Genomic DNA, 10,283 nt, shown 5'->3' with positions numbered 1-10,283 from the left:
CTTTTATGGTGAACAAATCAGAACAGTGCTTACCTTTTTGGGGTGGGGAGTTAGTGCAGAGATTGACCGGAAGCAATGTGAGGGGACTTTCTGAAGAGATGGTGATATTCTAAAGGTTTGAGTTATAAAGACATATGCATTTGTCAAAATGTATCAAATGATATATTTAAGATTGATGTATTCACACTACGTAAATTTTACCTAAAAAGGAACTGTAAACAAATATTAAATTCAAGTTACTGATAAGTATAATGAAATATTTAAAGGTGAATTGCAATGATGTCTGTAAAATACTTTGAAATGAATCAAAAATTGAAATTTATTAATGATGGAGAGACGATAGATATACGACAAAGCAAATATTCTAAAAGGATGATGTAGAATATAGGTGATAAGTATATGGGTGTTCATTAAACATTATTTTTTTCTTTTTAATATGTTTGAAAATTATCATTAAAAAGTTGGAAAAATCTTGTTGGAAAATGCATTTGTAGACACCCCCAAATTTGTGAGAAATAAATTTTTTCATTATAATGATATGGACCAGCATGCTTAGCTTTTAAGCTAGAGATTTACAGCAAAAGGCTGCCCCAAAGAACAGAAATGGCATGCATTAATTAAAGAACTTTCATAGAAACATTAGCCTCAAGGCTAATCTTTTTAGTTTTTAGTGTGACGTTCTGCCTTCATCAAAGTCATTAGTGGGAATGAGAATGCTATTATGTTTTCACACGTCTGTTTGCATTTCACAGCTGCTAGTCAGGCTCAGTCAACACTTTCACGTGTGGATAATTGTAATCAACCCATTTGTTCATTTAAGACAAACAAATGATTACTCTTCGGGGGAAGAAATACCTTGAGTCCTAATTTTTTAATTTGTAGTTTTTATGAACATTAGCCAGTTATTCTGTTTTTCTCCCCAACATATAGACCCTCAGAGCTAGTTTTTTTTTTTTTCTTGGAAGATTGGTCCAGAAACTTTTTCCAACTCCCCACCTGATTTCTAAATGCCCAATTAAAAAAAAATGCAGTGTGTATATTATACACGCACGTGCACACATACACACATGCAATAATGGGAAGAGAGGTGACCTTTAATTTTAATACACACATTATAGTTTAAATTACATTACAAAGCCTTTAAAAACACATTATAAGAAAAAGCACAAGATGCATGCTACAGACGTGCCAGGTGGTGAAAGGGGCACCTGATCACGTTAGAGAATCTGATATGTTTATTCGGCTGTGCCTAAGCCCTGTCCTCACCAAACATATCCTTCACCAAAGATGTCTATGCATCTCACTTGAGTGTAGAACAAAGACTAATGAACCATTCTTTTTGGCAGACTTCCTGCAAGAGGTGAGCACAGAGATTAGCTGTGAATGAATGACAAGAAAACATGAGAACCAACAAAGAGGAGGGTAAACAAGAGTGGAGGGAAAGGATGCACATAAGCTGACACCATGCACATGGGGGAGATGGCTCGATCAGCTCATTGAAATCTCCCCATCCCATGACGTCCCTCTTCATGGCCAGGGCTTCACTCTGAGGTCCTCTGCGATGAGCTTTGGGCAACCTTAATAAAGTTACAAGGTCAATGCCCCTGGTTTCAGCCCCTTGGTCAGAGTGCTTGCTTCTCTAGAAGGTACCCAACTCTCTCTCCTTTCCTACACACCTCTCCTATGGGTGCTCTGCACACCAGCATTGTTTGCTTTCAGCATTTGTGCACAGTGGCCATGGGGATATCATCCATTCATTCATTTCTCTAATGTGTTCCCTTTGTCCATTATCTTGGGACAAAAGCTAAATAGGAAATTTGTAATCCAGATAGATGTTTAAAGAGCAGGAAGGAAGATGGAAACCAGGAGCCAGGGGTCCATAACAGGTGGGATAAGGCAGTTTATCTAGGGTGACCAACTGTCCTGCTTTGTGTAAGATTTTGCCATTTTTAGCACTGAAAGTCCCACATCCTGGAAACCTGCCTCCCCCACCTCAGTCCCAGGCAAGATGAGATAGTTTGTCATGCTACAGCTCCCCTGGGTCCTCTAGGGGACTGAGACATGACTGTGCCCTACCCTCAGGAACAAGGAAGACAGGCCCTCAGCTTAGAGGATCCCAGAAGTAGGAGTGGTAGAGATGATGTTCTCTTACTCAAGGAGGTCAGGAGCCTGTCTTAAGGAGCTAGTTGTCTCTTGCTAAGAGATGCTCCCTCTCTTTTTATCTCATCCCTATAGGCTGTTCTGGAAATTGAGGAAGCAATGGCGGTGGGCACTGTGCCCTAGTTCTGCAGCAGAGGAATCTGAGAAGTCACATTTCCCTCTGAGCCCAGGTCGCTGCATTCTGGATAGTTGTTCAGAGAAGGGGGACTTCCATTCTGGTCATCTTCAAAGACCTGGCTCAAACTGCTTGGCAGCCAGACTCACAACAACTAAGTCCCTGGCAGGAGCATGACAGTCATGTTAGCTCTGCATCAGTGCCACCTCTCTGGCTTCTACTCTGACCACTGCAGCAGCCTGGATCAGTGCTGCAGAGCATGGCCAACCTAGTGGATAGCATGTGGGGGCGGGGGGAGTGCACACTCTCAGAGATGCATGGCCCGCAGGGGTCCTCCACTTTGCCTACTGGCTGGATGAGACCCCAGCCCTTTACATCATAGATGAACTTGAGCCAGCATCTCAGGCTTTCCCTGTGCCAGCAACACCATCTGGAAAATGGATTCGTAATCTAATAATAGAGGGCTCAAGAATTAAACTCATTAAAGGGAACTCTGGGCTGCAAAAGTTGGGATGCTAAGCTGTATAAGAGGCCCAGAGTGATGGCGTTGGCTGACTGTTCTGGGAAGGTTTACAAGTCTCAGCATTCAGTTATAGGTGTACACTCAACTGACATCCTGGTAATGGGAACCCAGGATGTGCAGCCACACTGAGCCAGGCCTGAGAATGACAAGGAAGGGAATTTATCTTTGGCAATCAACACATAAATGACCTGAATCCAAGAGGTGAAGATTAAGATGTTGTTAAGCAACTAGCACGGTGTCTGGCATGAAGCTGGCCTTCTATAAAGGGTGCCATTGTTGTTACTCTAGAGATTGAGAGGAAGAGATTGACATGAGAGTCCCAGGGCCAGGAGGGTCCTGGAGGAAAGAGGCACTGGCAGAAATGGCCACTGGGGCAGAAACCAAGGATCGTAGGCAAATACTCTGTAGTCCTGCCAACTGACATGTTAGAGGGAGTGACAGTTCAAGGTTTCCATTGTCCTTTGCTGGGATGCAGGTGCTAGGAAAAGAAATCTCAGTTTACAGATGAAAATGTCGGTTAAGTCAGGATCTGGGACTTATTTATAACCAGCAGGATCCTAACTCCAAAGACCACGTGCTTTCTCTCTCTCTATTGCATCACCCCCTAGTAGTCTTCAAGGTTTGGGGTGCTTTCGTGCTAACTGTTACATGAAAAACCCTTGAGGGTAGGGATGTGTCATTCCCATCAGACTGGAAGCTCTTTGAGAGCATAGACTGTATCTGCTCCAGCAGATGAGGAGTACCTGAAGCCAGGAACAGGGTCGACCCCTCAGATGGAAATTCTAGGGTCATGACAGCTTGGTACAGGATAGGGTAGAAGGCAGAACTGGTCTGGCTCTGTCATGAAAGATGGCTACAGGCTATTTGAAGCTTCTTTGTGCAGGGGTGATGGAGACTGTTCTGGGGTCCTGGCCAAGGAGTAGCACTTGGTCACATCCCAGGTGGAGGGAACAGTGTGACAGGCAGGGGACATGGTACCGGGATACAGCTCTGTCACAACCTGCTGCTTCCACTCCCCTCAGGACTATTTCCAAGCTGGCTGCTTTGAGAGAAGTCCTTGCTATGTGAGAGGAGCTGGCCCCCACACAGCTCCAGGAAAACTACAAGTAAGTGTGTTGTGCTCCCTGCTCATGCCTGAGTTATTACTTTTCCTTCTCCCCAAATAAAAGGAGCATTTTATTGGCTTGGGTTTAAAAACAATGCATAAAAATTGGCTTGTTTTTATTTTCTGACATCGTGAAACTACAGCTGGAGAGAGAAGTGGGAGGGAAGGTAGGGGAGGTTGGGGAGCGAGTCAGGCAGAAGAAGGAAGAAATGATGGGGTGGAAGGGTGAAGAGAATTGACAAAGTGCAAAAGGAGGCTGAGGAGGAGGGCAGAGGAGGAAGAGGAGGAGGAAGGAATTGATGCCATACAGTAGACACTGGCATCTATCTCCTAGGTGCTGCGTCCCAGTGGAAAGGTGCTAAGAGCCAAAGGCAGCAGTCAATTTCAATTGGAAAAGCTTCAACTACCTGGAGACACTGTCCAGCTCAGATGCCAGGCTTGAAAGCCAAGGGGAGGGGGCAGAGTTTTCTTGGGTTATTCTGGCCCCAGGTCACCACCCAGGCTCCTGCACTATTTTTGTTTGTTTATTTGTTTGTTTGTTTCTGAATCTGGAATTTGAGGTTTTCCAGGGATGGGACTCCATGCTTCTTGATTTTGTGAAGCAGGAAGGTGAGAAGTCCTTAATTTTGGGTGCCCCGAAATAGCTATTCTCCCTCACTGCCACGTAATGTGGGGAGTGGAGATGGTGTGATGGAGAGGGGATGAGACTCTGCCCTGCACTGATCACTGTTTCTTAAACCCAAAGAACTCTCTCAAGGCTCCCTGCCCTTGCCACACTACTGCTTTTAACAATTGCCATCTCATTCCTTGATGGTCTGTCAAGCGCAGATTACCCTTCATGTTTTGGCTCAAACTTTGCTACATTGTACAACCTCTCTGCAGTTCCTTCCTTCCCTCCTTCCTGGAACACTAGTAGATGCTTACTGTGTTTATGACCCAGTGCTAAGTATACAAAGGTAAATGAGACTCAGTTCTTGCTCCCAAAGACTACTTAGTTAATGCTTAACTGATAATATTAACTGATAACTGAAATACAGCATAACACAGATAATGATAAAGATAAATACAGTTTATTGGGGACATAGACTGGAGAAGGCATGAAAAACTCCAGAAAGGAAGCAAAGTTTGAGCTAAAACACGAGGACGCCATGAGGACTAGAAGTAATATATACAAATTACTTAGCACAAAGTCTGCCACGTAGTAGGTGCTTAATAATAGCAATGGTTATATGCCAAACCTCCTGAGTGCTAAGGTCGATTCTTACATATATCCCTATGTCCCCTATTACCTTACCATCAGTTTCTTTCATGGAATATCTGGACTGTTTCTTCCAGGAGGCAGACACGAATTTTTTTGTGGGAGAAAACAGTCTTGTTGCATCGTTGCCAGCGTTGTCAGTGTGTCTGCCATAGGACTGTTGATAGGAAGTGCAAATGTGTTTTCTAATTTGAGATGATGGTGTTTGGAATGCCTGGCAATGGACTATATTTAGCTTTAAATTCCACAAATAGAAATAGGGAGGAAGAGCCACCCATCCGAACATCTCTGATACAGCTGGAAAATACGACATCATAATGATTATTTTATTATCATTATTATTATTTATTGACTAAATGAATTATTTGGACAGGTATCCATTGGCATCTAGAATGATGGGTTTTAAAATTAGGGCTCAGTCAAAAATAACCTGTTCAACAAATAAGGAAACTGAGGCTGAAAGAGAAAATGTGACTTGTATACCCAATATCAGAGTCCGGACTAGAACCCAGAGCTTTGGACTCTTGATTTGATTTTATTTGTTCTTAAGTACGAAGGGACTTCATGCAAGGGCATTAAGTTGGCTTTAACCAAGAAGCTAGTGATTCTCTAGTCTACTCCTATGTCTGACTCTGCCTTTCAAGATCTTCTCTTAGTGCTGTGGAGGCCATGTGGAACACTGGACTGGAAGTCAGAAGGCCTGCATTTTAGTCTCAAGTCTGCCCCTAACTAACGTTGTGACCTTGGGTAGGTTATTTTATTTCTATGGGCTTCAGTTTTCTTATTCCCTAACCCTTTTTTTATCCATCCATCCATCCATCCATCCATCCATCCATCCATCCATCCATCCAACTAGTGTATATAGAAAATCTACATGTTCCACCAGGGACATTGGAGATCCAGGGGAAACACTAGTATCATTCCTGCTTTCCAGAGCCTACATATAGCTCACTGGTAGGTAGTGGAGAACCACCTGGCATGTCCACAGAAGACAGTTATAAAATGGTAGCCAAATTAAGGACGGGCAGCAGAGGTATGGAAAACCCACAGGAATAGAAACCCTATAGACCCTTTCTCTCTGGTATTGAAAGGTAATGAGAGATAGCCAGTGGGCTGCTGCTTCCCAGCATGCTCATATGAACACACACACATATATACACACATACACTCCTGCCTGTCCCCAGCTCCCTTTAGTGAACTCCCAAAAAATGATCCTGGGAAGAGCTGGGAAATGAAAGGCCAGGGTCACAGCTAATATAGAGCAGGTGTGCCCCTGGTCACAGAAAAGTTGAGGTTATAGACTGTTGGAAAGGATGTGTTTATTGTCACTTCCCAGGAAGGCAGAGACTGTACCTCAATATTTCTTAGAAGCCCCCAGAACATCAGGGACAGCAGAGGGCACATCACTATGTTGATTGATTGAACATCACTGGGTAACCTTGGGTAAGTCTATTTTCTTCTTGGGCCTCAGCTTCCATTTCAGTAAAATGGAGGAGTGTTAGAATGAATGCCACTTGAGGTCATTTTCAACCTTAAGAATCTGTCGTTTTATGAATAAATGATCCTCAAAGACATTCCTTCTGAATCTTAATCTGATTTTTCCTCTTATGTTCTATCCTCAGATTCCAAGATTTGTCCCAAACATCTGATCCTTCATCCCCCCATCACCATCTTTATCCCATTACCTAACCCTTAATTTTGCTAACTCTAGTCCCCTTCTAATCTGGAATCTGTTAGTCCAACTAGAGCTCCTCAACTATGGTTGTTAGTGCTGGGAATGAATGCTGTGGCCCTTCTTTTTCTGCTATGTGCACATATACGCCTAGACCTACCTGTGAAATGCAATGAAGTCTCAAGAGGGATTACAGCTCTTGTCCAAGTTAATAGGAGAGGGGATGAGAAGAGAGGGACTGAATTTCAATCACAATGTGATTACTGGCCTTTTTGAAGTTTTGCTGAGATTTTTTTTTCACCTGGTTTGGCTCGATATCACTAACCAAATGCTTGTCTCACAAATCGGCTTTGGCCACAATTCAAATTTAATTACAGTCTAGCTAAGTAAAAGCAAGCAAGCAAGCAAGCAAGCAAGCAAGCAAGCAAGCAAGCACGTATGCATGAGAGAGAGAGAGAGAGAGAGAGAGAGAGAGAGAGAGAGAGAGAGAGAGAGAGAGAGAGAGAGAGAATTTATGTTTATAGACCTGATAATTCTATTCTAAATCTTCATATTTCCCCAAGTACAACAGTCAATGTGAGCCAAACACAGATGGGTCAGCCCTGAGATAGATGTGAAGCAATAACGAGCTTCTTATAATTTGAAGCTAGTAAACACTGCATGCCAAAGATGGAAGAAAATTGGGAAGTTGGCAGAGTTTTCCTCAAGTGCTCCAACTGCCTGATTCTGTGCCTGGGCATGCTTCTTTGTTCTCCTTTTAGCTACTATCTAAGGCATTCAGGCTTTCTCCCAAAGTTGCTTATTATGGCCCCTTTTCAGAAAATTCATTCACATTAAATTGTAAGTAGCTTATAACTTCCCCCTATGTGCCTTGAATTGCATTTTACTAAGAATAAAACAAAGAGAGACAGACAGACAGACACATAAACACACACACACACACACACACACACACACACACACACACACACACACATCAGTACCTAAAAATGAAATGAAAAAGCTCAACCAGCAAATAAATGTGGGTATGTTGGATGGCCATGATACCAGACATTAGGTAACCAGATCCACAACCTATGGAATACTAATATAGAAAAGCATAAGAAAGGTGAGGGATGGAGTCAAGGGTGACTCACATTTTTTGCTATAGAAAATAAGAGAAAAAAGCCATCTCTGGAGGGGAAAGATGATGCTTTCTGTGGAGGGTAGGATGAGCCTGAGGTGCGTATGGGTACTCAATGAGGTTGTTCATCAGGCTTTGGGATTTTTTTTTGTTCAGTTCAGCAGAAAGAAACGTGCTGGGCCATGGGTTTGGGAGCAATTAACTCAGAAGTAAAGCCCAGGATCATAGGTGGCTTTACTCAGGGAAAATGCATAGACTCAGATGAGTCAAAGCAAGATACTAGGGAACAAAAATATGAGAGTGCTCAGGAGACTGAGAAGGTGTGATCTAAGAGATAGGAGAAAAAGCTGTCATCAAACATATCAAGAAAGAAGAATGATTTTTAAAGTACTCAAAAATGTGAAGTAAGAAGACATTAAGTAAGAAGAGAATTGTGGAGAAGATGTCCACAGGACATAGTAATCATGAAGTCATTTGTATTCTAAACAAAGGTGGTTTCAGTGGAATGGTTTGGCTGGAATCCACAGTGCAATGGGTTGAGGAATGAATGGGGCAACAGGACATGCAAATAGAAAGTGTAGGTTATCATTTTAGGAAAAAGGTGACTTTTGAAGAAAGGTGAGAGAGGAGATGATTGGCTAGAAGGACCCTTTATAAGATGGCAGGAACTTGATCCTGCTTCTGTACTGAGAGATAAGAATCAGTGGGATGGAGAGGTTGATGAGTAGAGGGGGCATTATTAAGGGGACAAGTTTTTCTCAGAGATAGAAGGAGAAAGGCTCTGCATCATGGATAGAAGTTTTTTCCTTGGGCAGAAAAAGGAACACTTCCTCCTTTATGAGAAGAGGAATAGATAATTGTAAGAGCAGATGGATTTTTAATAAGGTTGAGGGAATCCAGGCCTGTTAACTCAATTCTTCATTGTTAACAGGGAGGCTGTGTCATCTACTAAGGAGAAACTGGGGAAGGTTAGCACAGCCACCACAGAGAGTGAGTAAAAGAGACTACCTAAGCCCAATTCCCAGGAAAGGATAAGGCTCTAGACAGAGGCATGAGACCCAAACTCCAGTCTTACTTCAGTATGCGCCTTTTCTCCTCATGGAGCAGCAGCAGAGGCATAGAGGACAATGGCTGGATGGACCAGTGAAAAGGAATGGAGGAGGTTAGAGATTCTGGAAAGAGGTAGAATATATGATGCTTTTTGGGAGCTAGATCTTAAAACCGTGTGTGTGTGTATGTGTGTGTGTAGGGAAATGTGAAGACTGTTGAAGGAAATACATTTGTATTAGTGGAATGATTTGTAGTTTACCCCCACGTAGACTGCCTACAGGGCATCTTTAATCCTGCGATGGCTACCTTCTTCCTTTCCTCCCTTCCTTCTCCATCTTTCTCTCTCTTGCCTTATTCAGAAGTACTCAATGTGATTATAAAGGTACACTTGCAACCCCTTTCCTCCCTTCCAAATCGCTTCAAATTCAATCTACATTCAAAATAGAAATTATTTTTTATTACATGACATTTGGAATTCTATGAGCTTCATCTTCACTTCCATTGACATAGGTAATCAAAGCCAAGTTATATTTGATCTTCTAAATAGCACGTGTAATTGTGCCAACAGAGCACACCCATGCGCTCTCTGGGTCTTACATCCCCCACTTGGACCACAGGGGAGGTGCAGTAAATGATTTCATAGTATATGCCCTGCTCTGATGGTGTTCGGAGCCTCTAACTTCCAGCAGCCTAGTCTAGTTCAGCTCAGTCCAGCCTGCCAGCCCTGCAAGCGCTAGTTCCAGCTCCAAGGCCGGTGCTCAGCTGCAAGAGCAGCTGCTTGAAAAGGGCCTGCCAGAACAGGAATGCAAAGCTGTTTTAACCTCTCTGGTCCCAAAGCTTCAGGAGAACTGTGTAATTAACCTGGGTCAGGGCTGCAGAACTCTGCTGCCCATAGCTGGTAGATAGGCAGAGTGGTGTGAAATTGTTGACAAAGTACAGGAGTGAATCATAACGAGGTTTTTCTGCACTCATTCACTCTTTCCCTACCCTACTTACTACACTTCCCAACCAATTCCACCAATTACTACACTTCTATCAATTCCTGGCTATGCATTCCCAGTGATATGTGGCTGCTAGGAATTGCAAGAAGGGCTTCCAGAATGGGATGGGAGCCGGACTGAGTTGGAGACATTCATGGCTCCAGCATAGCTCTGCCAGGTGTGACACTGTGCAGGTCACCTCCCCTCTCTGAAACTTAATTTATTCATGAGATGGTTTAGCCAGATGACCTCTAAGATTCCAAGCAGGTTGTCTTAGTAGCCTGACTTTCTCCCAAA

The sequence above is a fragment of the Pteropus vampyrus genome, unplaced genomic scaffold (genome assembly GCF_000151845.1).
Source record: "Pteropus vampyrus isolate Shadow unplaced genomic scaffold, Pvam_2.0 Scaffold18, whole genome shotgun sequence".
NCBI lineage: Eukaryota > Metazoa > Chordata > Mammalia > Chiroptera > Pteropodidae > Pteropus > Pteropus vampyrus.
This window is presented reverse-complemented; position numbering follows the sequence as displayed.